This window comes from Oxyura jamaicensis, chromosome 2 (genome assembly GCF_011077185.1).
Source record: "Oxyura jamaicensis isolate SHBP4307 breed ruddy duck chromosome 2, BPBGC_Ojam_1.0, whole genome shotgun sequence".
In the NCBI taxonomy this organism is placed as follows: Eukaryota; Metazoa; Chordata; class Aves; order Anseriformes; family Anatidae; genus Oxyura; species Oxyura jamaicensis.
The window spans coordinates 114,332,013-114,359,535 of NC_048894.1; the positions used below are offsets into that span (position 1 = coordinate 114,332,013).

The following is a 27,523-nucleotide window of genomic DNA, read 5'->3' on the forward strand; positions in this document are numbered from 1 at the left end:
AAGCTCTTTGTCAGGAAGTGTAGTGATAGGACAAGGGGTGATGTTTAAACTACAAAAGGGGAGATTTAGATTACATATTCAGAAGAAATTCTTCATTCACAGGGTGGTGAGGCACTGGACAGGCTGTCCAATCCCTGAAAGTGTTCAAGACCAGGATGGCTGGTGCGTTTAGCAACCCAGTCTAGTGGGAGGTGTCCCCACCCATGGCAGAAGGGTTGGAACTGGGTGATCTTTAAGATCCCTTCCAACTCAAACCATTATATGATTCTATGAAATCACAAGTCAGTAACAATGTAACCTGAAGGAAGTTATCATATCATACAATAAAGACCTGGAAGGACATCACACTGTAGTCTAGGACATACTGCTGCCACAGAATAAGGTCCGAACATCATTCTTGACTACCGTTTGTCTGGTAGTTATCTTAAGACTTCCAATGATGGAGTTAACACGCATCTATCTCCCAGATATTCTAGGTTATGTTTCACCATCCTCAGAAATACTAAGATACTCTTCACTTACCTCAGACTTTCATAAACAATACTAAGCCTGTTTCTTTTTCACCTATCCCATATGGCAATGAACAACATGTATCTGGAGAAAAGAGCATTCTCTTTCTTCCTTACAAGAATTTTTCAGATGTTTTAGGATTCTTACCATGTCCCCTCCCCTCAATCTTCACTTCCTAAAAAATCATTCATTTTCTGAAACTCATGTTTTCCAGATTCTTGACCATTCTTTCTCTTTGGCTGCTGTAAAAGCTCTGTATTCTATCTGAATTTCTCAAGGAATAACTCCAAAAACTCCATGTATTATTCCACGTGAGGCCTTTCTATGAAAAATATATTCATTTATTGCTTCAATAATTTCTACATGCTTGTAGCACAAAGAGCACATCACTTTGTTTGCAAGATAAAAGAATACCCAATATACGCAATAGATAGTAATGCAGAAACCCAACGTTGCCAACAGAAGTTGTGTTATTCGTTTCAGAAAAATAATGCATAAATAATTTAAAACATGAATAAAAGCAGTCTAACAATAGTGCCCCAGTGCCTGGTAGGCTCAGACCCTGGTGTATGGCCATCAGACATGTTTTGATGGATGATATCACACAAAATCATTGCATGAGGCTTTTCTGAGCAATTGATATCAAGGGACTCTTGGCTTCTCTGCATATCTCAGTGAGTATACAGACAAGGTTGTGGATGACTGGACAAAATGTTAGTCAGAGACAAAAAAAATAATCGATGTTGATTATTTGTTATGACCACAAATTGGAAAAATTGTGGCTTTGTGACTTTTAATGTTAAAAGGGAAAAAAAAGACCTCACCATTTCAGGGAAAAAGGTCTCTGAAGGACATCTAGTGTGATTAAAAAAAAAAAAAAAAAAAACTTTATTTTTTTAAATTTACAGTTTTACATTTAGTTGTATAGTGTGTAATTCTTTCAGTTGCTACATTATACATTCAAAAACTACAGAAATTTGAAGAGATGGAAGACATTAATGAAGGTTTTCATACTGCATGGAGAGGAGAAGCATGAAACAGTATTTACTGGTAGGTAGAGATGAAAACTCTCTACTCTCTATACCTAATTCCTTTCTAGAAATCTGTCTCCATATCTGTAAGAATAAATAATAAAAAAATCGTAATAAAATTTTCGTAATATACAGCTGATGGAGTTCTGCTGATCCCCTCAGTTGGAGTTGTACCTCCAACTTTTTCTTACTTCTCTTTTTACATGTCAGTCTGTCCCACTGAATATACAATAGACTACAATTTCATCAAATACTCTTGCAAATTAGGTGTGCTTTTGCAAATGCATTTTCACATACTCTTCTGTATATGCATATTTTCATAGAAATTATTCTTATGATACAAAAAAGGATTAGAATATTCTGGTGACACCAGGTTTGATTGTTTTTAAGATTTTTTTTCCAAAATTGTTAATTAAATTAGAATGTAATTTCAATTTTTCATTTAACTTTAATATTTTTAAATGATTCTATATATGGTGGGTTTTTTAGGAAAGTGACATACTGGTTTTCAGTGAACTCTCTGAGTATGAATCATGCATTTTTATTATTATTATTTAAATGAAATTAAAAGGTTAAGTTTGTAAGGTTAAAGGAAAATGTATATCCTATGTTTTCCTCTTAAACTCATAATTGATGTGAACATTGGTTTCTTAGAGCTCAACTTCATATCCTACACAAATTGAATTTTCCATACTGCATGGAACTTGCTTACAGGATTATTATTTTTTTAACATTAAATCATACATACATAATAAATAAGACATCAGAAAAAAATGGTTTGGACATATATGTGACTTTTTGGTATTAAAAGAGATGAAATTATGAATCCAAACCTTCCAATATTTTTCCCTTAATTCAAACAGTAAAGGAGGAGGCAGAACTGGAAAACTAATGCCCAGCTATTATCCTAAGTAATCCTCTTTGAATTTTTATAGATAGAAGTCCAGCTATGATTTTTCATTAATAATCCATTTTTTTTCCATAACTCTTCTTAAAACCTACGCCTTTCTCTCTTCCAGACTTTACTGTTATTACCCTTTTTACATATTCCCTTTAAAACTTCATACTAGCATATGTGTAGAACTTTACTGCCCATCATTTTTTTCTCATTACAGAAAAGACTGTGAAGTCTCAAACACAATTCCAATGTCTCACCATTTATTTCAAGATCCAATTAACCTCATTTTCTTAAACTTGTCTTACATTTGGTCATGTTACCATGTCATCTTTGTATCTGACTATAACCATTTTGCTCCCCTTGTTACACCACAATCAGCCTTTCCAGCTTTTTCATAAATTTCCACCCTTGGTAATGGAAAGACATCACCATACATAATTCTGCTATATGGAGCATGAGGATAACAGCATTTTTAATGGAAGAACAGAGAGATGAAATTTTCATAGGTTTCATAGGTTTGACTCTATAAAACTGTTATTTTGACATGTAAAATGTTTTGGAGTACATTGTGTAAGACATTTTCACACAAAACCTGTATTACACTGAAACATTAAAAGAATTTTTTCTGTTTGCAGAAAGACAACTAGTTCCTATTGTAAATAACTGAACAATAAATATATATATATATATATATTTTCCTCCTGGCCTATTTTTGACATAGTCTTTGCTCCACACTTACTGTTTTTACAGTATTCACTGAGAGAATAGTAACTATTTCAAAGACCAGCAGTCTTCCTCAGTAATTGACCATACTATATCGTATTATCTGTCTGCTATAAGATTTCTTTCAAGAGAGGCACATTTATTAGCAATAAGTAAACTCTCAATTATCAAGACACTTTCATTCCAGCAGGATATATCTGGATAGAAAGAAATTTGGATAATTGAAAGATAAGAAATAATTGAAAGACTCTGAAAAAAAGATTTCCCGTGGTTTTCTCTTTTAGCTAAAATATGGTCTATCCTAGGTCTATCTGCACTGGTATTGACCAACATTATTGAAATATAACCCTATGCTGTAGTAGAAATAACCTCAGAAATTAAGTAGAGAGTAAAAACAGATGCAACTGAGAATTCTCAGACAAGTAGAAGAATGAAGTATATTTAGAGGCGATAGTTGAAGGAGCTTCTTTCTAATTCGTCCAGAACTAGTCTCCTCCTACCTGACTCAGCACACTCAGGAAGGCTCTTGCTTGGCAAAAAGATGTTTCTCCAGCCATTCTAGAGTAGCAGAATTCCTGGATAATCAGAACAAGGGTGTCCAAACCTCCCCAACCCACTGGTGTCGAGAGTACCAAGGCAGAGCTGATTTAACAGAGTAGGAGACTTGCCTATTTCTCAAACCTTTTATTTTACAAACTCGTTTTATTAATGACTTCTAGAACTCCTGGCATTGATGCTGGAAGACAGGTATTTTCAGCCAAATACTTAAAAAAAAAAAAAAAAAAAAAAAAAAAAGTTATATAACCCACAATAACTGGTCATGTTTTACAATGTGGCTGCTGTGTTTTTGGCAAAAATACAATGTCATTTGTGGGAGTTAAAAAGTCAAAGCTAAATGGTGACAGACTCAAATAAAAGCCTAAATTATATTTGGCATCATACACCACTATTCTGAAGCTTTAAAAGGATCTGACAGAGTTTCTGTGAATTTGAGAAACAACGGCTGCCACACAGAAAAAGCTCCATTAGAAGCTTCTGGATTTCTGCAAACCAGGAGGCCATATAGGATTTAAACATTTCCTACAGCACTCTCAGAATCATGAAAATCTACTGTAGATGTTATACCCTTGTAAGGTCCAACCTTACTGGAAAAAAAAAAAAAAAAAAAAAGGAAAAAAAGGAAAAAAAGGAATAGCACTGGCACACTTTGCATAACATACTGTGAAGCCAAAAGCCTGGAAGCCCCCCCCATGTGGTCCTTGTGCTTTTGTGAAAATGCAGCAATCAAATACTTTTATTAGAAAACCAACATTTCAAAATTTTGGGTGAAATTTTGACTTTTTGCCAAGAACCTTTACAGTTTTCACTCTGATTTCACAGCCTTCCATTTGTCAGTTGTTGTTTTTGTTTGTTTTTATAAAGAAATATCAACAATTTATATGCAAATTAAAGAAGCTTTCTCTTATGAAATATATTTCAGTGACTACCAAGTTTCACATTACAGGGAGAGAGAGTGAGCATTTGTTACCAACAGTAAGTACTCAAACATATCCATCATTCTTTGATCAATTGCTAGACAACTGGCTGCTAAAAGCTACAAACTATTTTGTAAAAAGACCAGCCTATTCATTTCTTCTCGTTCTATTTAAACTAACAGCGATCTCTATAATGTAGTCAAATGCATTTAAGAAGTAACTAGGATGGAGAGGAGCTATATAAATCTGAGTATCATGACAGTCATAACAATTCAAGCCTCAAGACTCACTTTTCTCTTTGCACCCTGTCCTAAGCTAAGTTACACAAGAATAAAACCCAACTGAGAGCATCTGTAGGTTTTCAGCAAACAGTCAAGGTTCACAGGAACTTTCTTACAGAAGACCATTAGAGCCCCTGAAAAACTCAATCTATCTTCAGAGACCTCTTGGTAGACAACAGCACTACTGCCAATGGTAAAAAATATCTCAAACTGCTACTACATTTCAAAACAAAAGTACTTACTGCATATTACAGCTGCAGTCATTGCCTCTAAACTTGACCTAGGTATGAAGCTGTCATCAGCAAAAACAGGAATTGAGATACAGAACTGAAATAACTTATTGAGTAGCAGTTTATTTGTCCTAAGGTTGCTGTTTTGTTTCTAGTATTTTTTTTATTTTTTTTTTTTTACAAATACCTGCACACATAGAGATAGACATCATAAACAGAAAAGCAGGACTTCTTGTCAAGATGGCATCATTGGCTGCTCTTTTTCAATCCTGAGCACATTGCTGCTGGAAAGCCTAAGTAGAAAAACCTCCTTCCTCACTGCTTATACCAAGGAATACAAACCACATGTAATTTGATGGCTTAGTCACGCGCCCTTTACCAAACATTTACAATGAACTAGAAAATTGCCACAATTTTTTGTTCTTTATTCCTCCTTCTGTTCATGCCCAAGATTCATGCCCATGATTCAACTTAGACCATATTTTCCAAGCTGTTTTCTCCTAGGATCATTCATTCTTTTTTCTCTTATTCTTTTAGTTCTTATTGCTTTATTTGCCTCTTGTACTGCTCTCTTCTTTTCCCTCATACTATTTCCTTCATATCTTCATCCCTCAATTTCTATCTGCTCCATCTTGCCATAAAGTTATGTGGTGACATCAAAAGTGTTAAATAGCCCATTTTCTTCTTCAGTTATAAACATGAAACATAAGGTTATTTTCTCAAGCCTCAAAGAATCTACAGTGGGAAATTATGTCGTTATTTGTCAGTGTTGCTTGACATCAAATCTAAGACTGTCAGCTACAAGCATAGCTCTTGCTAAGAGAAATACAGGTGTAGAGAATCTAAGAACTCTGTACCTGACCCTTTACTCCACCATGTTTACTATGACTGCTTCCTACTCTGCCATAGAAAAAGCTTGCATATGCCTGAGTTGCCATCTGAAGAACAAAATTCCCAAGGAACAAAAATATTCACAAGTGAGAGTTCAAATTATACCAGTAATACAGGCAATAAAGATTTTTTTTTTCTTGATACTTTTTTACTTTCATCCTGCTCCCCTTTTTCTTTCCTGTCCCTGTGTTTCACAGGAAAGCTAGAGATAGAAGCTATGAGAGGGGTAGGCACACAAAGTTTAAAAGGAAACTTCCAGAAAGTAACAGCAAAGACAGATGTAGGGATAATAATAGGCAAGGACTACAGAGCTCATGTGTCACAAGAGCAGCAGCAGAAAAGGGAGAGGAGCATTCATTTTCACTAGGTAGAAAGAAAGAAAGCCACAAAGATGAAGGATGCATTTGCCCTTTTCTTGCTAGGACTTTGGCAAAAGAGGTGCTTTTTGAGGATCAGGAACTCAGCAACTCCCTATAAAGTCTGCCTAAGACTGCACAGCAGCTAGATGTGTTAAACATGTGGTTATATGCTGAGCTGTGGACCTGTATTTTCCAATAAGGAAGGAGGAGCAGCACTTTTGAATTACATTTTTATCCTGATTCATATGAGCAAGAAGGACACAGTGCAGAGAGAAAAGCATGATATAATTAGGAACTAAAATTGGTGATTAGGATCAGAGAGGAAAATGGTTTAACCAAAAAAAACCCAAACCAACCAACCAAAAAAAAAAAAAAAAAAAAAAAACTTTATTGGTATGCTTTTTCCAGATTTATTTTAAGAACTTTTGCTGGTTCCCCCTCCTACTTCATTCCTATATAAAGGCATTTCAGATGTTCTCCCACCTTCCTCCTTTCCAATCTGACCACAGTAGAGATACAAATGTTTGGGAAGGAGATTTAAAAACAGCTGGTGGAAGCAGTGGAGGTGGGAACTCCAAGTCACCTGTCTCAATTTTTTGAGACAAAATTAGGCTCTCCCTCCTTCAGTTTGTGCTGCTCAGTCACTAGAATCTTATGCCAGAATAGGTTAGAGGAGACATTCCTGTCACTCCTCCTCTTCTGATAACGTGAGTCTGATCAACCTTTTACGTCTTGAGAAGTACAGATTGGAGGAAAAAAGACAGTAATGGTGACATACTGAGAGACATACTTAAAAATAATAATGAAAAATAAAAATCCAATTGATTAATAGCATGCATGCAACCCAGTACTGACCAGCCATTTATACCTGATCTCAGTAATCTTAAATATCACTCTTTTGGGGAAAGCTGGGAACACAACAGGGACATTACACAGATCTGTTGCACATGCAACAGAGGAGTATATTGCTTACAGAGGAGCGTAGGGACACAATCAGAGAGAAAGAAAGGCTATCTTGTTGTATCTTAGCTTTTTGCATTTATCTGTTTATAATAGCAACCTTTTTATTCACTGAGCTTTATAAAGTGTCTCTGGAGGTAAGTCAGCTGGATTGTATTAGCAACCAGCCCAGGGAAGCAGAGGCTAATTGCCTTAATTATTGCTTGAGATCCAGGTGGGGAGATTAAGAACTTGAGACCAATCAAGAGGGGACAAATGAAGACAGGGCTCCTGAACCAGCGGGAAGTGTTCCTGGTTAGTGATAGCCTGACTGACAGGAGAGCATCTGAGATGTTTGTAGCTGAAGCAGATGGAATAGATTACTGCTTAGTTCCCTACTTATCTGCTGCTCATAAATCTTTTGTCTGATTTATGTGTATGGCTTGTAGTTTGACTCTCCTTGTTTAGAGGAGAAATAAAGCATTGACTGTACCTTGCCAAAAGAAGCATTGTATTAGAGTAAGCCAGATCTATTGCTTGAGGTTAGCGCATGACAGCAAGCATAAGAATATTTCAGGAAAACTCCTCATTAGGGCGGTCTCTAGCCTTCATTCCTCCAGGCCAATATGTCCTTAGCAAATGAACAAAAAAAGCACCAAGAAACAGGAACAACAAAAGAATCTTTCAGTCCTAAAGCCACGCTGGCTGTGTTTCTGATAAAAATATGTTCTGTCTTTTTGACAGTAGGGAATGAAGTAAAATGTTATTAAGAGTATTTCACATAACTCTCAAAATAAAAGGTAATTCCTGACCAAACTGTTCAGGGAACCAATTTTAGCAAACACCATAGCTGTGTGGAAGAACAAATGCTCTTCCCCAGATGAATCAGAGAGATCACAGTAACCTTCTACATCACTAATAATTAAGTATCTCTGTTGGCTTGCAGCTTCCACGGTACCATCCTGAAGAAAACAGAAACTCTTACCGTTAACACATAGTTTGGTCTGCTTGAAATAGTACAGCACTTTCTCATTTGTACAAAAATTAGTAAATACATGATACTAAAGCATGCTAATGCTTTTGGATGGCCTGATTGTAAGGGAGCCCTGAAAGCAGCCTCTTAAACTCTCAGGTCTGTGAGAATTGTCCTCCAGGATAACATGACATAATGTAAGTTTCCATAGCATCTGCTGTTTGGAAAGAAAATTGCACACAGCTTTGTCCAGCACAGAACAACGTTTCTGAACTTCACTCCTCACTCAACTGTTCTCTGTGACTTCTTGTAGCTGCATAATCCTTTTTTACTGCAAAACTTTGTGTCACATTGGTACTTTGAGCTCAGAGGGAACCATACAGCTATCAAGCAGCACAGAGATTCCATGATCTAGTACAGCTGGTCTGCAAAAGCCTATATTCATTTAGAACAAATAACATTTTTAGCTTCTATTTGTAGAGATATTTTGAGTTGTAAATTCTAGGGACCACCTTGTTACATGCATTCACTCAGTCTTACTAAGCCATTGTACAAGGCTCAACTCTTATCACCATCCAGCAATGGAAAATTCCCTTAGCAGACTAGAAAATCCTATTTGGCAGAACACTTCCTCACATCCAATCCACAACGTATATAGAGGAAGATCACTGGGATGAAAAACAGCTAGAAGTATAGAAGAAAAATAAATCAATAAATAAAAAACACAGAATAAACCAGAGCAACCAGTGCATATTCTTGTGTTCATATCACAACACAGCAAATGCCTAACTATGGAACAATGAATAGCTGTAAGACCTTCTGAGCATCTTGATCCAACCCAAATTATTTAAACTTTGTTCCTTCTCAATTTAGGAAAAAGGGATTTGATCCTGTACCAAGCCAGCTTAACACATACGGAGAATTAGCTGAAAAGTTCACATCCAGATCTGAGCTGGCCTAAAGCTTTAAAAGCTCGTGTCCATTTCTATTTGTTATCTTGTATTAATTATATGACTATTTCTTTGTCCCTAGCTTCCATAGATGAAACTGGAACAACAGAGAGGAAAACAAAATAGAATATAATTTTAAAAATAAAAATGTCATCCATATGCCTATGTCTAGTTTGAGAAAGTGGCACCCCTCTTATGGTGCAACTGCCTACACTGTGAGCTCACCCATTACCCTCATTCACAGAAATCTACTTGAGTTCAACACATGCAGTGTTGTGATCTTGTCAGGCTATAAGATCTTTTTGGAACATGCATGGGAAACACAACTCTCATCTGTTGCATTTTACTAAACCCAAACACAAGATGCACAGAACATGAGAGACTGAGGAATTTTCTGTGAACACCCCTGTCATCATCACTGGAAGTGGCAATGACTCTGCTCTGTGGTGTTGCCAGGACACAGAATAGGAAGCCAGTAAGAAGGAATTAATTATAAACACTTAAAGAAAAGGGTAAGTTTAGTAAAGTTCCCCTCCCCTAGTTGAGTAACCAGATTTAATGAACCTAAACAGAACAATGTCTTTTGCACATGCACTATCTGGGCAACCTTACTTTGTGTGCCTGACCTGCCACACACATCCAGTGTGATCAGCTGGCGCTGGCATCCCTGCAGCTCTCTCAACACTCTCCTGCACAAAACTTGCTTTCTGCCTAGTGGGCTGCATCAGAGACAGCTCAGAGCTGACTATATTGAGCAGAAGGTCATGAGGGATGAAAAAAAGCACCTGTGTACCTGAAGCTGCTTTAGCTGCCAGGATCTACATACCAAAAAGACATCAAAAGCTTTTATCCCAAGACCTTTACTGGTTTCTTATGATTGATTAATTCTACAGTGTATGTGCTAAGGGTTAGGGTACAGTCTGAACTGTGTGGATTTAAAGATAGCTGCATGAAACAGAAAATAAACTCATATGCTCTTCTTGTTTATACTGATTTTTGCACACAAGACTTTTTGAGACAACTAGAAAACATCTCAGCTGGTATCTAAATAGGCACTGGACATTAGGAGCCAAGAGTCTCTAAATATAGAAGTCCTCAATGAAACTGTGATTCAGCTTACCAGAAGGAATTTGTAGGGGGTCTAAAAAGGTCGCATTGTGTTTATTTTGTAGCTAAGGGATTACAGATGGATTTTCTGAAATCCAAATGAAAACTTCATGGCTCATAAAATGGTCCCCAAATAGGTTTCCTGAAACATGTATGTCAGTGCAGTTTTTAAAGGTATATACACCATCAAGTTTTAAATTGCTAGAATTTATAAAATAGCAACATCTAACTATCTGAAAGGCAATATTTGTAATATCACTTTGTATATTTTGCTTTAATTCCAATATACTACACTACCTGCTTATCGCCTAGTCAACAAAGTAAGTGCAACAGGATTTCCTTTCACGGACTCTGGGTCTGTAACACCTATAACAGAACTCTGAACACAAGTATCTGTTCACATGTGGCATAGGACAATTGTTATCCATAGGTTCGTGCCCGGTGCGCCCCACCAATAAGCACACAGATTCGGAATTCACATGAAGGTCTTAGTTGCAGTACCTTTGTTTTCCATTACTAAAGTAACACCACACGGGCAATAATAGTATATAGATTTTTTTTTTTTCTCTCATAAATATGATTTCTTCAGTCTCATCAATACATTTGCAACTGCATATTTGTAAATGAATGCAACAACGTGAGTTCAAGTTACTGATTTTTTCTTGCAGTAAAGCTCTTCCAACAATGCCATAACAACAAACAAAATACAGAGATTCTGTAGTCATTCTGGCAGCTGTAGCCCATCTCTATGAATCCTGTAAAGGAGTAGCTTTTATATCCACTCACTCATTCCTATACAGAAATATCCAGTATATTATACTTAGGTTAAACATGTTGAACTTCAAAAAGTAGAATGGAAGAAATTTGACATCCTATTGACCTAGACTCCCAAGTTTTCACCAGCATGCCTTCTCCATTTCGTTCCATATCTCTCCTGCTTCTTACAGGGAGAGAGCTTGTGGCTTCTTGAGACCTAAGAGAGTATTGTTTGCCCAAACATCATCTACATCTTGAAATGAAAGGCCCTCATGAATGCAGTACCCTGGATCTTTTTACTTAAGCCAAATGCAGATTTTCACTGAATTTGTAGGAACTTAGTATGGCCAAGATTCCCACTTTATGAAATTAATTTAAAATTTGCCAATAGGTTCGAAAGTTAGGCAGAGACAGACAGACAGACAGAGCTGAAAACATATCCTTAGAAAATGAAATCAAGGCAATGATCAGCACCCCCAACAAACAGATCTTTTTGCATTGATAGAATAAACACCATATGAGTAGCAAAACAGTATTTTTGGGGGATAAAACTCCTCCTTGTAACCAAGTCGTAAAAAAAATATTTCTTACTTGGGTTATGAGTAAAACAAGAACAGTCTGGCATAAAATTTCTAAAGAACACTTCACATCCGAACATATTTTTATGGAAAGTTATGCTCTGAAAAGATCTAACAAGTATTTTGAATTTTTTTGCTCTAGGTAGAATGAATTTCAAAGTGGTGTGTGGGAGGTATCCATGAAGAATCCTATATTTATTAACCACTTCCATAGCACTTTGAGGTGTATTATTATTATTTTTTAGATATATGTATAAGTATGAATATATTCTGTGGCACTATTACGTAGTTCACAATACTGAATAGGTCTGGGAGATAATCTTTATTTATTTATTTAACATAATTTAACTTCACAGTTTGATTGAAGGCTAGAAATGTAAAGCGATGGTTATACAAAATCTGTTGAAAGCATGAAATAGCTTTCATGAAAATGATTTGATAAGGTGGTGTTTTTAAAAAGATCCAACTTTCCCAGTAGCTGCTTTTATTTATCAAGCCTATGAGAGGTTAACCAATATATGAAGCAGTAAGTCTGCACACAGCCACATTCCTTTTAATGCATTGCCTTTCAATGCCTCTGAAGACATTACATGTGGCAAATGGACCATCCAATAGTTTTTAATTGCTAATAAATTCTGAGTGATATACTTAATCAAAGTTCCACATGAGTTTTAGGACAGCCTTAGCTTTCTTTAAAAACACACACAAAAACCCGAACAGATTTACAAGCTGAAAGCAAAAATTTCTACCATTTACCATTCAGCTTTTCAGAACTCAGTGAAGAAACACAAAATATTCTCCTTAACATTGTTGTCAATGTAAGAAAATTGGAGAAGAGCTTACAGCCCTGCTTGCCAAACCACCCCATTTTACTGCATCAGAATTCTTGATTTGAAAAAAAAAAAAATCCTGCAAGCCATCCTTCAGACAAACTCCAGAGAGAAGAAGGAATATATTTCTATACTAAATCTACCTTTTTTTACAATACTTTGCCAAAAGTGGAATTACAAAAAAAATATCACTGCAATTTGGCAGGTCCACTCTCACCTTACAAAACAAATGGAGTAAAATCATCCAGCTGTAAGACTTCAAAGACATGGAGTACCTTCTGTTCTGATCCATCACTAACTCCAGATGGTGTTGCTCACCAAGGGCCACCAGGAAATATTTCCCCTGCCAGCATTCCCAAAACATTTTCTAATATGCTAATATCTTAAACAAGTAATACATATTTATCATCTTGTTATAATAAATAAGAAAATATATCATAATTGCACATGTCTCTTCTCAAGATGGAGCACTGCATGACTTGGTCTGTCTTTCTCTATTTCTTCACTTTTCTCTTTTCTTCTTTTTCCTTTTCCCTTTTTTCCCTTCCTTTCCCTTTCCTTCCCTTCCCTTCTCTTCCCCACTGCTGCTTAAAACCCACTAACATTTCCTGTTATTAATCCCTATCCTTATCAGGACCATCAAGCCTTATTTGCCCTGACCACCTCTGTCAGGACCCCCATCCCACAGCCTCTGTCCAGGAGCCCCAGTGAAGCTCAAGTCTGAGCCACCAGCACCAGCTACACCATGGGCAGGTGGGGCTCAGTGTCATCCTGGCTGGTCCTGCCTTGCTGCCTGCCCTTCCCACGCTGAGCAGGAACCTGCCCATCCCCTCTTGCTTGTTGCTAGCTGCTGGGCTGTTGGTGGGACCTGCTATTGCCGTCAGCCCTGCCCTACTGGCTGTGGGGTGCTGTGGGACTGGGCTTGGCCCACAGGACCCTTGTGTCACAGCCACCCTCAGCTCCCTGATTGCCTTCCCTGATGGAGGAGCCTTGCTCTTGATGTCCTCTGACAATGCTGATGTTCAAGTCTACTCTAAACATGGATGTGCCATTTGCAGAAATATTTCTCTTCAGTGCTCTGCTGCCAGTCTTGCTTTTGAACTGCTACACACAGGATCCTTTTTTTCCTTGTTCTTTACTTAGAAGAACTGTTGGAATAACTCCCTTAAAAATATAATGTGAAAATATTATAACAATATAATTACATTTAATTAAAATTATATGTTATTCAAATATAGTCTAGTCCCAGCTTCAACAAAATCTGTAGCAATTCTGGTCAGTGAAAATTCTATTAATTGCATTTTGGATGCTATTTACTAAATTAAATTCTCCATAATAGTATACCAGTTTCTCCACAGGTTCAGAAATTTTGATATTTTTTCAAAGGTAAAGCAATGACCTTAAACGTGTGCTTCTAAGATCAGATAGGAAATCTCCTCTATTCTTGCCAATCTCATCACTTGTTATAGTCAATAAATTCTCTTTCTGAACTTTTTTTTTTCTGGAATGAACAATGACAAGAAAAGGTCACTGAGCTAAGGCAGTGATAAGGTAAGACTTGGGCTGTGAACTGGGTTTAGAACAGGCAGCTTTTCTGACTCTTCGGTTGGGTTTTGCTTTCATGTACTGTAGCAGAGGCAACAGGGGAAACTTCTGTTTCTGGCACAAGCGTAAGAAGTGATATTGAAACTCATGAGAACACCTGTTGGGATAATTCTACATGAAGAGAAGACCAGCATACAAAGTGGATTGAGCTTTCTCTCAGTAAGTAATCATGCAGCAAATCATGAACTGAGGGAAAAAAAGGACCTGTATGGCAATGGAAATTTCACATCCTAATGACACAAAGCCATTTCAAAGAAGAAGGAAGAAAGCCGAGGTTCATTCTTGTCCCCAGCTCTGTACATTCTTAGTTATTTAAAATAAAAAATAAAAATAATAATTTAAAGAGCTATTATTTTTTCAATATTTTTATGTTTTCTATGTTATATGTTTCAGTTAACACTTGCCCAGTATTCACTGTATAACAGTGAACAGTGCCCAGCCCCTGTAAAATGCATAAATGATATACACTGCTTGAGGATCTCTTGGTGCCAACATTAGATATGTGTCTGTAGTGGCTAAGTATGTAAGTTTAGAAAGTAGTCTGCTGGAAAAAGAATCTGTAATTTAAAGGTGTGCATAAAGGCACACTGTCAAAAGCACTTGCCAGAAATACATGGAAAGTAAATATGCTTATTAAGCAGGACATATATTTAGCAATCTGGAGAGCACTCAGCCAAGCAAGCTATATATACCTGCACCACAAAATAAAGATTGTATGGTAAGAAGTAATATTTAAGGAGGAAGTCAAACAATTTCTTAGATCCACATACACACATGCACACACACACTCACACTTTGTACATAAATTAAAAACCTAGATGTAAAGTTCAATGCTTCAGTGATTTGAACTATTATCTTCATTTTGTCCTTATTTTTTTTCATAATTAAACAGAATTTACCTGTCAAATCACACTGCTATACAGCTTCAAACAATCATTCTGATGCTTCTGCCATCTCATTATTCTGCAATTCTCTCAGTTTTGGCTACTTACTCAAGTAATTACTTAGTTCAATCAATGATGCAATCAGCGAAATAATGGCTGTACCTTGTCCAAGTCTGTAAGGCCAGGGCCACTTCCGAAAAATATTTAAAGAAGTTCAGAGGCCAAATATTCTGTCCTCAGGAATATAAAAACTAATAAATGAATTATTATTATTATTTTTAACATTAAAAAAAAAAAAAACTATGGCATCAAGGTAAATGGAATTAACTGCAGTTTATACAAAAATACTCCAAACTCACACAGATGCCAAGACAGAAGCCTAAAAGAGAAACAGATGACTATCTTAAAGACAACAGAGCCCCACTTCTGTTTTAAGATGGGATAAGAGTACTATACATTGCTGGGAGATATGCCACGATGACAGTGTGAGACACACATCCTTCCAGAGAGGTGCATGCTGGGCACAGATTACCCTAGCATGTCTACAAAGGTACTAAATGCCCGGGTCTATGCAACTGGATCCCATCCTGCCACCTAAACCAGGATGAACTGCCACAGCTGTTAACTTTTTTATTACGTGAATACACCCTACAGGGAAGGTATATGAATACATTTAATGTAAATATATAACTTGAAGACAAGTAAGATTTATTCACTTAACTATCATTAATATAGTCCATAAAATTTCTTGTATATACATACATATATTTTCATGATGAAGGCTAAACAGATTTTTCAAAGAATCAGTGAAATTGCCATGCTTACAATTCTGGCAAAGCATAAATTAACATATTTTTTTTTAAAAAAAAACTAATTTAAATTTTAGTCATGCTAACAAAACCAGAGGAACCTTTCCAACAGCTATTCAATAGAAATTATCTCTGCCTCTACCAAAACTGAACAGCAAACTGTCTCCACCAAAACTGAACAGCGATATCTGGAAATAAGTATTGGTACTGTGATTAATGTTCAGGAATTGCACATAGGAAACAAATTACTTTTCTAGCTTTCATATGGATTCTGTTGGCTTTGTGAAAGTCAGTGAATTATGTTCATGCCTGTATTTACTAATGAATAGATGATGATGGAATATACCTGCTTCACAGGAGCAAACCAATACTAAGTTGATTTATTCTTATTGATGTTTTGAGAATCCCATACATTTTATGTAAATGCAAATAATTAAGATACAGGAACCCCTGGCAATTAACATATCAGTTAAGGTATAGATTTCTCATTACTGCTGTATAAAGTTATGCACAGAATTATCTTATTAGAAATAGTATATCCTAAAAATTAAAATAATTGTATAAGTTATAGATTTTAAATGACAAAAGTAAAAAGTAGCATCATATAAAGGTTAAGGTACTTAATTCTCTACTAGCAAAAGACAAGAAGTGAAGCAAAAGTTCACTGGCACTGCCTACCTCATATGGGCAGAATAGTTCAAGTAAAGATAACCAAGTGCCTCACAGTGAAATGGTAGATTCAAAAGCCTAAATTCATTTTTAATTTGCTAATTTCATATATACAGACCTAGATATAAGTTGTTAGCACTGTAAACATCATTAGAGAGTGAGCATTAAATACGTTTAAAAAATCTAACTATAGAAAAAGAGTGAAAGCAAAGCAGCATACTCCCTGTTAATTTCCTGTGTGGGAAAAATAAAAAATAAGTAGAAAGGGAAAAATAAAGAAGATAAAAGGTGATCTCAACACAGTTTAGAGATAGTCTTAAAAATTACTTACCTCTTATACTAGTAAGAATCATCACAGATTGGCATAGTGACTGCAGCAAAAATAAATATCCTGTCCTGTGTTTTTTTTCCCAAACCATATGCATGCAGGATCTACATACAGATCTACTAAGGTCTGTGAGATATAGGCACCAAGACTGGGTTTTTCAAAACCTTATGCCAGGGAACAGGCAGTTTGAGAGGTTAAAAGCCTTTTCAGCATTTACACTTCTGCATATACATGGTTTTTAAGGCCAGAAGAGAAAGTCTGCACTGAGAACATCACCTGGTAATTTTTGAACAGGAGGAAATACTTTTCACCCTTTTCCTACATGACAATCATGCCAAATGATTTGCTCATGAAGTAGAAAAAACAATAAAAATAACAACTATCTTACACAGAATATTTTCATGTAATAATCAGCTACTTTCATAGGAATGGTTGTTTACAAACATTGTAAAAATTGTTTATCTTAATTCCAACCTGATTTAAAAAATAAATAAATTTCATCCATTGAGTCTTTTAGTAACTGTCTTCTAAAATAAAAGACAATCTACTAATTAGTAAGAACCAATGAGATCTGTGAAGTTGCCACTTTGCTTTATCTCTAATAATGTAATTCCATCCTTGTGTAGCAAGTTTTTCAGCTTCTCAGTGTTTTATCACATATTCAAATCCACTATAGCTTCCAAAATCTTTTTTCAATATTATGTAAAGTTGTACGTGTTTCCTGAAGGCAGAATGGACATTTAATTGCATTATTATGTATAGAGGTGGATTTCAAAAAACATTTGATGAATTACTTCACACAGAAGCATCAGCCTTGTGAGACAGTTATCCTTAAGGCACATTAACACAAGAAGCATATTCCACAAGATGCCTGCATCTCATTCCTCTGTTCCTCCACCTCCTGTCTAAGACCAAAGAGTACAAGGTGGTACACATGACCCAGAGTCATCTGACTTCTTTTCCACTAAATACAGTTACTCCCTCTAAGCAACCACACTGAGGGAAACAGGAAGTTTTAAAACCTTTATTTTATTTTTTCAATACAACTTTTGATCCAGGCCCTGTCCCACGGAGTTCCATCTGTAAAAGATTTTTTAAGAGCTTATGACTAACTGTACAAAGATGGTGGGGTTGGGGTGGGTGTGGACAAAAAAATAAATATCACTGATTCAGTACAAAAGGTCAAAAGAATATCTATGTGGTCTTTTGAGCACTCACATGGAGCTCATAGTATAACACTGAGTACTGAGGATATGCCATACTGGAGCCATTCATGCTAACTACTAAGGAAATCAACTCACCTTTCCCCACTTCTCTTGCAGATTCTCTCATTCAGCCTGAGACACAGCACAGCACAGGAACACAAAGGCAGAATATACAGGGCAGAAATTCCAAAGAGTTCTGCAATGGATCTTCCTGATGGAGTCAGACAATTCCCAAATGTCATGAGAAACATGAAAGGAGGAAACACTACATCATGTCCTCTACCCAAGCACTGAATATAAAATAGTCAGAAGCAACATACAAGATCACATTCTGACTTTAAATAAAATACAAAGGAAAGACAATCACACACTCTTGTCTAATGGAGCACCTGTCCACTAAGATTAGGTGTGTGCCATAGCAGGTGCCTCAACAACAAGAGATGTGCGAACTTCGTATGCTTTTGATTCTTCTGTATGATGCCTTCAACTTCAAGTCACAGCCACCGGATAGGACTGTTCTCATCAGACAATGGAAAAAAAAAGGATATATAAATATATATATATGCACATATACATCAATATATATGTATGTGTTTCTGTGTATGTATGTACATATATGAACAGAACAGCATGTGTTGCTACGCATCAGATCCAGGGAGTAGCTCATGGCATCTTCATGATGGGAAGAATCAAGAAAACTGACTGAATAGCTGCAAAGGAACGTCTAGAATGACAATATGGGACCAAAACAGCTGAGCATGGGAAATACTTGGTTGCACCACATAAATATCCAAGCAACAGCTGGAGTATACAGAAATACTGTGAGCTCCAAGAAGCAGCAGCTTAGTATGCTAACAGATGTATATAGAATTCAACCAATATTAAAACATTTCATGTTATGTCACACTTCTATGTTTGGAATGAAAACTCACAACAGTTATAGACCCCTGCCTTTGGCAGAATATTTTCATAATTGGTTATGCTTTCATACTTTGTCATCAATGCCCAGTGAAAAATAAATGTTGTCTGTTTACGTACTTCTCAAATCCAGTTTCCAGGATTTTTTTTTTGTGCTTGCAAAAGAATACTGTTCATTAATCTACATAACCCTCAGTGGCTTATTTGTTGCCATGTGTTTTGAAAGATTATTTGATCAATGTTGTTTAGTTGTGTTAAATTTACAGAGCACACATTTCACAGCTTCCACTGCTTACCTGCATCACCATCCCCTCTCTGCCTCTGTAAACAACGTAACTGTGTTTTGTCATGTATTTAAGTATTCAAAATTGGTCACTGTTAGAAGTGAAATGTAAGGTAGTATGTTTTGATGAAATGTAGGACAGACAAAACTCCAAACAAAGTGATAAGGATTATTGGAGGTTGTTGGTTTTGATTCCCTCAAATGGAAGGAAATGGTAGGAAATGAAAGGGACCATCTGGGAAATTCACCTAGCAAATCACTTGCTGCTGCAGGGATCTAGGGCATCAGCGATGACTTCAGTACCTCACTTTTTTTCCTGTGGCATGTTACAGCTGCACCACTGTTGTTTCTTATAAGGCTGAAGGTTATTAATGATAACTTCATGGATGTTGTGGCTTTCAGTGAGCTAAACTGCTGTAGACCCTCTTGGACTAAATATCTATAACATAGGTTGCCATTTCCAGAGGAGGGGTCTCAGTAACTCTGGTGATTCCTTGCAGTCCTCTTTTTTGGTAACTGATATTATTACCTACATCTACCATTTTGTTCATAAGTAAAATTTTTAGCTAGGTCTTCCTTGGAAAATGGAAGCAAGTAGAGGAGAATAGAGGATAATTAACAGAAAAAGGTAAAGCAGTGAAAGGAGGGATACAAAACAAGCAACAAAAAGAAAGATAAAAGAGAGCAGAATTATTAAATAGTTTTAAAGGTGAATTTTACTTCTCCCTCTTTCCTTCCTCTAATATTAAAACCACTCTCATGTCACCTTGCAAATCCAGTTCCCTGAATAAGTGAGGATCTAAAAGAGGCATTGAATGTTCTGTTGTGCCCGATTATTCCCAGGAACTGCTATAGAGAGAAAAAGGAGAGCACACAAAAGCACAGTATGTTTGAAGGTGTGTCAAATATGTGGCAAGACATTTGACTACTGGCATTCATTCAACAAAAATACAAGATCAGAAAGGGAGATGTCTGTAAGAGCTAACCACAAATGTATTTATTTAAAAATCTCAGCAACATGTTGGTATAAAAGTCATTAAAGAAAAAAAAAGGAAAAAAAAAAATCTTTGACTTCTTTCCTCAGCAGCTGCCTTGGTTTATAGAAAATAATTCAATACCATAAGAAAAAATTAGGAATAGAGTTTGGGGATTATCAACTTCTTAAATAAGAGTATAGTTTTGGAGAAATGCAATGTGTAGGAAGTGGCCGATTATCAAGCCATTCAGCACAAATCAGTTTTGAGGATCAGTTCTTCAACCTCCATTATCTGAAAAATAAAAAAGTGACAGTTCATCAGCTGTAAATAATATTAAGACTAAATACAGTTGCAGTGGGTAGCAATTATTGCTGCCCCATTATATCTTGCTCAATTTACCATCAAAGAGTATTTAATCTTCCAAGAGCAAGATTTTCTCCCAGTCTTTCTCTAGTTGGTAGAGGAGCTGTGATAACAGAAGAAGAAAAAGCTGCTGTGAACCATTTGACCCAGTAGGACTTGAACACAAATTCAATTTCCTTCCTAAGAGAAGAGAAAAGACACACAAAAGCAAGAGTTAGGCAGTGAAGATATTATTAATTGTAACAAACCCCAGCCCTGAAGGTATCTGTCAGGAACAAACCCAAGTCAACAGGAATTTTCCTGAAAGGTACAGACATGGGTTCCAAGGCTGTTGAATTATAAAAAGTGCTTGGCGTATACAGGGAAGAAAATAGTAATTTCATACACCTTACCTCATTGATTGTTGCTGCACTTGAGAGCTTTCTCACTTGTCTGAATGGATGTCCAGCCACTAAAAACAAGTTGGACAAAGTCCTGCATCCCCTCCAGGTTCAACTGCTTCTGTTTCAGTATGAGGGACCAGTGGCTCCCATGGTGAATGAGAATGAAGACAGACAGCTGGATCTATGAGTAATACACATGCAATCTGGAATCAACAGCACCACTGTCTGCTACTTGACCAGAGTGCATTTTTTCCTTTAAAAAAAAATCTGAGAAAATTTATAAAAGGTCACATTAAAAATTATTGTCTTCCATGCCAGTTATACATTAGCTGGGATTTCATATGCATATGGAGCCAGATTGTATTCTCCATTACAGATATGTAAATCTGGAGTAACATCATCAACTTCAGTTTAATTGTTCTGGATTTACATCATTGTAATGAATGCCCTGCAGGAAACCAATTTCATTTTCAAGAGTTTTCACAGAACATGAAAAACAGCTACTAAATGTACTTCCAGTGGGAGGAATTAGACATAGAACCGATGTTATCATAGACAAAGGGCTTTGATGAATGCGACTGCTAGAGAATCCTAGAGCATTCATATTTTCTGACAAACACTGCACTAATTTTTGCATGCACCTGTAGTTGTTTCTCTTCGTAATAGTCTGCTTAGACATTTATTATGGGTAACCCCCAAACCAGAACATTCAAGTCTGGAAAAGACAGTCTTACAAACTTATTTTTTAAAGGAAAAGGATCCTTTAAATACATCGAATTTTGGTACCAGAAAGCCTCCCAGTGGCATATAACAATTCTCCTATCAAAGGGCAGGAAAAAAAAAAAAAAAAAAGAGAGAGAGAGAGAGAGAGAAAAGGACTTTTTTTCATAGAACTATGCAGTTTTCTCCTAACAACCAATAAGCTGACTTCTGGATCTAGAAAACTGTGATTTTCTCAACTTTCTCATTTTCTAAATGTAGGGGAAAGTAAACCCACAGTGTCTGATAAAATAGTAAAGCAAAATATAAAGGACTCAGTCTTTACAATGAGACCAACCTATAGAAACCCTGTGTATGAAGTAGGCATAAATAGGAAAGAGAAAACAAGCTACTTTCTCTCAGTCTTGTGTAGATGACTGGGTAGGAAACAAGGAGAAGGCCAAAAAACTCCTTGCATTCACTTTTTGCAATTTTCATTAATTTGTTCCATATGCAGGATAAAAGGGTCCTATCTGTTTCCATTGCAGTGTATCTCCCAAGCAACCGTGGAAAACACTGGTGTGCCTTCTACCTTTGCACAAATCCAAGCACAGCAAAGAAAGAACTATGTGCATAGTTCAACGGAACATTTCAGCCTGCCTTCACACACTGAAGATGTAAGATACAAGCCAAAAGACATTGTAGCCATGCACCACCTACACATGATTGCTGCAGGGGTGGATTTCACCTTCAGCTCACATCTTTTATCACTTCTACTTTTGAATCAAAGTACAAACTATTTCCAGGGAATGAAAAGCAGCAATGATGGAATCCATCAGATAACAATTACGGTGCGGATGGAAGAAGTCACCATCCTCTTCTTGGCGTTGTGGTTGGAATGGTGGAATGAGGCTGGACACTTGTAGTGCTACAGCCTACGATGGGCTGATGTCTTGATGCTCCACAGAATGATTATCATGATGGATTTGTATTCTGCCCCACTCTTATGTTGCTGTCTGCTCAAAATATGGTATGTCACTAAGTATTGTAACAAGTCCTGCCAACACTGTTTCCCTCCTCATAGGTTAGTCTTTACAATAGCAAACAGAATTTCATTCTGAGCCTTGTCCTAGGCTTAATGTTTAAGCCATATAATAATGTTGTCAAACACCTGGACTCTTAAGATATTTTCATTAACAAAACAGCAGTCAGTAAAATGTGCCATTGTCTTAACACTTTATATCTGACTGTGGAACTGTAGTAAAATATAACTACTAAAAACAAAACAAAACAAATCTAGTTTACTTTTTTTTTGCCAGATACAGGAAGTGAGATTTAACTTCAGGCAAGAAGTTCTGTGGAGAGGATGAGCTGCTGCCAAAAACACCCTTCTTAGGGCTTAACTAACTCTTAATCCATATTCATAATCTGTAACATGGACACTTGCAAGTGTAAACTGGAAGGGCAAAAGGGTATTTTTTTTCTACCAAAACAGCCAACCTGCAGAGCTTAAGGGTATCTTAGAAAGAGGAGATATTTCTATCTTACCCTTTCCAGCTTTCCTTCCTCCTTAGAGCTGGGGTGACCATATCCTATAAGCCCTATGTAACAATGCTGCAATTCTTCTGAAAACCATCCATTGCACTTGAATATAAATGATGATGAAATTAAAAAAGAAATGACACATTTTAACTATGAAATATTAATAATAAAATGAAAGAAATAAGCAAAAGTAAAGAATGTCTCCAACATTGTTCTTAAACACACCAAACTCCTCCTCCTTAACCATCCAAACTCCTTAAACATTCCAAATTCCTACGGTATACCCCTTAGGTAGATGCATACCAGTTTCACATTTCATCAAGAATTTTTTTTTTATTTTGTTGTGTTTGGTTTTTAATTACATCCTAAGTGTCTCAACAAGCTACTATTGGCCTGTATAAAAGTCTACTGTAACTCCTGAGAACACCATTTGCTTTGGAAAAAAAAAATATATATATATATATGATATCTTATCATTACATTCTGAGAATTTCCTAAGGCAAACATACAAACAGGGTTTGCAGAAAAAAATATACAGTAACTAGATAGACAGTCACTATGCATGTCTCAGATACCCAATGTCAGATGTGATGATGTTCACTGGACATTAGAAATAACCTTTCATATTATTTTGCTGATAAAACTGGAGAGAGAGAGAGAGAGAGAGTAAGAAAGGAACACTGAAATTCATTCTACCTTGCTCCGGAGAGATCTATGGCTAAATTCACGAGCACTTCTGGAAACTGGATTAACGTAGTATCAGATTACAACAGGTTTATCTGTTTTTTCTATGTTGTTTGTTTGTTTGTTTGTTTGTTTTTCCCAGTCAGACCACTTGGATTCAATATGTTTTCCTTCAGTAATGGTAAGCCCCAGCAAAATAGATGTTGCAAGACGCTACAGCTGGACTAACCACAAGAGATGACTAAAGTTTTTCCTAGATTGACCCGCAGGAATTTCAAATGACTCTTCACTCTGCACCTCACATATGCTCTGGCTTTCAGATCCCAGGCAAGGTTATAGTCTCTAAATGCCACCTTAGACTGAGACCTTTCTTACATATAGCCTGCCAGGCTAACCTGCAGCAGTGTAAATGCATCCAGTGCAATGATAGTTTGGTTTCAATAGCTGGGGACAAACAGCCCTTGGCAGTGGCCTATGACAACAATACTGTTATTCACATCAGGCTGAAGAAAAAAAAAAAAATAATAAAAAAATAAAAATAAAAAAGCTTAAGAAACACTTGAAAAGTCTAGCATTAAAGGAGTAATAGAAAGTAAGAACTTCCATTTAGAAACTCCATGAAAGCTCTGCAGTATTGTGAGCCACTGTAACTATAATGCTCTGCACATTATAATGCAGTATTATAATTGAAGGTCACTGCATGCAGCGATCATTATTTACTGTTCTCTCCTTTAAAATTGGTTTTCTCTGCAGACTTAGAGAAAAATTACTAATCTTGTGTACTTCTCCATGCAGCCAGTTACACACCCAAGCAAATCATAACCTTAACCATTTATTGCAGCTTTTCAGTACTTAAAGGGGGATTATAAAAAGATGGAGAGCAACTTTTTGCTCAGTCAGATAATGACAGGACAAGGGGGAATGGTTTTAAACTAAAAGAGGGGAGATCTAGATTAGAGATTAGGAGGAAATTCTTCACTCAGAGGGTGGTGAGGCACTGGCACAGGCTGCCCAGAGAGGTTGTGGATGCCCCATCCCTGGAGGTGCTCAAGGCCAGGTTGGAAGAGGCCCTGTGCAACCTGATCTAGTGGGATGGCAGGAGGGGTTGGAACAAGATGATCTTCAAGGTCTCTTCTAAGGAGAGCCATTCTATGATTTTGTGATAATGCATATTAACATGGCCTATCATACATCCAGAAGGACAGACGGCATCACAGATTTTTGTCTGACAGAAAAAAAAGTAGACAGCCAACTGTCCACAATTAGTAGGTATGCGGACAAAATGGACACATGGTGTGTGTCTCCTTGTTTCCTCACTTTATTGTATCTGCTGGGCATTCATGACCAGCAGTACGTTTCTATCTGGGAAATTCCAAACAATTTTTACACATGAGGAATGTCCTTTGCAATGCACTCATGATGAATTATTTATTAATCTAAGTAGAATATACAGCATAATATAAATATGTCTGGTTATCTCAAAAAAATATTTTCCCATACTATATCACAATAACATTGCTATCCCAATGCAGAAAGAACAAAATCATTTAATAGTATTGGGCTTGCTATATTTCATGAAATAAATGATGTGGAAGAGATAAAGTTATATGAGTTTTCAAGATAAAATATATGGTGTAGGAAAAAGCAATAACACGAGAATCTGAAATCAAAAATCTCATTGCTTAACTATTTAAATTCAAAGAACTGCATTTGCAGAGCATTTACAGTGAGTAATTTTTTAAGTCTTCTGTAGTACAGAGATCCAGTCTTGTTAAGATACAGACGTACCTATTTTTGCAACTAGGCAATGTTTCACTGATTTCAGTGTAGCCCTAAATGGTTGTAGGAAGTTCTATTGCTGTGAACATCTGGGTCTTATTGGAGGATCACTTCCCTAATATCAGCTCAATAAAAATATATAAAACATATATACACTCATAAATGTACACATACTTACATATACATATATATTTATCAAAGACTGTGAAAACCCATTTCTTCCTTGTGTAACATTTTTTTAGTTAATGGTAAACATTCTGGACCAGATTTTAAGCTTATGTTACAATTTGGCAACCCTCTCCACCACACAGAGAATGTGGTCTTTTTACACAAAGAAGAGGTTACCACACATGCTCTATGCCTGAAACTGAGGGTTCAAAGAGAAAGTTTAGATTGTCCTCTGAGTTATAATTCTTGTTTAAGGACTGTTGTCAACGTCAGTTTTTAAAGTCATATTCTAAAGTGACTAAATAGAGCATTCTTCAAATAACAACCCTACTAGTTTGCAAAGTTTAATTAAAATTTGTTCACAGGATTATCTAATCTCCAGTTATTCATCAGAGTCTTTTCAGACAGGGGAACCTGATTTATTCCCCCCATATATATATTCCTTACAAATCAGTAATGATTTTCTCTGTGTACATTAGATAGCACTGATTTTAGGAAAATGTTAATTATCCCTGTTTCAGCATCACTCTTTCACAATGAGGCCTCTATCTAGAAAACTTTCCACATAGCATAAACATATAACTGCTTAAAATGGGTATTGACAAGATGGATAGTCTAAAAATCAGAGTTGCAAAAAGAAGTAACCAATTTCATAAAATATTTGCTAATTACCTGTCAGATTTACAAAGAAAATATCATGGAAACACTATTTTTTTTTTCTCCAAATCTGATCATATTTCTGCAGCATGTACAAAATAATCAGTCAGAACTGTATTGGTAAGTGGTGAAGCCCACCACTACTTGTGAAGGAAAACTTCTTGAAAATAGTGTTGTACAACCAAATACCTACAATACAGTGTAAGAAAGTTGTTTGTTTCCAGGAAAAAATAAGCTCAGACATCTGTGATTTGGTGGAGGAGGTAAAATGTGATGAAAAAAAAAAAAAAAAAAAAAATCATTTGTGGTGTGGTTTTTTTTTTTGGCTGGTTGTTATATTTTTTTGGCTCTGATGTGACAGGCCTGAATGAATGCAAGTTGACCAGGAAAACTGGGGCTTCAAGTTAATTAAAACATATATGATGCGGTATCTAAAAAGGTGATTCATACAAAGCAGGTAGGAAACACATCAGCCAAAAAATCTTCCCAGTTCCGCCCCTTTGCCTGTGGGTTTCACAGATATTTGGCCAGCTCAGGCAAGCAACATCTTCTGCAGGCTGAATAGGCCATTGTAGAAGCTGAAGAAAGCATAATGTATTATGTCCTGCAATGCTAGCCCAATGATTTAAAATATATTTCCCTTTATTAAGAAAACAGATATTTTCATCACTAGTTCCTTATGTAACTTTTCTCAGTTCAGCCACATAAAGATATCATAAGAATTCCACATTAGAGTAAGTGGCATATAAATTTGATATTTGGTGAACACTGCAGATGATTTTTCTCATGAAAACATGATTAGAGGTTACGCTAAACACATTTGCTCACCCATCACTACTAATGATGCCATTACTCAGGTCTAATCATGTCTGATAACTGTACAGCTGTGAATGGATGGAGGTCAGAAGCTGTGAGGGTGCTCTGAGATGCTGGGAGAATTCCTAGATGTCTTCAACAAACACCCCATGTACGTGATGTGTTCTGGGTAAAAAGTGTAGTTGACACATGGCTCCTAGTAAATTATAATTTTCTCTTATTG

At 36.4% G+C, this 27,523-nt stretch overlaps 1 protein-coding gene and 1 long non-coding RNA gene across 6 annotated transcripts in view; both read right to left on the bottom strand.

The window, feature by feature from the left end:
• NOL4 (nucleolar protein 4) overlaps positions 1–27,523 on the bottom strand; it is a 190,992-nt gene that overhangs the window by 54,760 nt on the left and 108,709 nt on the right. The gene's annotated exons all lie outside the window — the stretch shown is intronic.
• LOC118161996 lies at positions 20,306–22,876 on the bottom strand. The gene is made up of 3 exons (XR_004748248.1): positions 20,965–22,876; positions 20,609–20,752; positions 20,306–20,500 (listed from the first exon to the last, which is right to left on the bottom strand). It is a non-coding gene; the product is annotated as an uncharacterized LOC118161996 (long non-coding RNA).